This window comes from Sinocyclocheilus anshuiensis, unplaced genomic scaffold (genome assembly GCF_001515605.1).
Source record: "Sinocyclocheilus anshuiensis isolate Anshui unplaced genomic scaffold, SAMN03320099.WGS_v1.1 scaffold700, whole genome shotgun sequence".
NCBI lineage: Eukaryota > Metazoa > Chordata > Actinopteri > Cypriniformes > Cyprinidae > Sinocyclocheilus > Sinocyclocheilus anshuiensis.
The window spans coordinates 710,987-711,314 of NW_015555756.1; positions in this window are offsets into that span (position 1 = coordinate 710,987).

Consider the following 328-nt stretch of genomic DNA (forward strand, 5'->3'; position numbering starts at 1 on the left):
TATGTAGGGAATATTTATTGAGGGTATGGGGGCAATTTCGGATACATCGCCAATGCCCCTTTTCTGTTAGCGCTCCTAGTGGCCAGAGTTGCCACCGCATGGAAAATGTTATCCAGTAGCCTAAGCTAAATTATTTAAAGGCGTCATATGATGCTGCTAAAAAGAACATTATTTTGTGTATTTGGTGTAATGAAATGTGTTTATGCGGTTTAAGGATAAAAAAACCACATTATTTTCCACATACTGTACATTATTATTTCTCCTCTATGCCCCGCCTTTCTGAAACGCGTCGATTTTTACAAAGCTCATCGGTCTGAAAAAGCGAGGT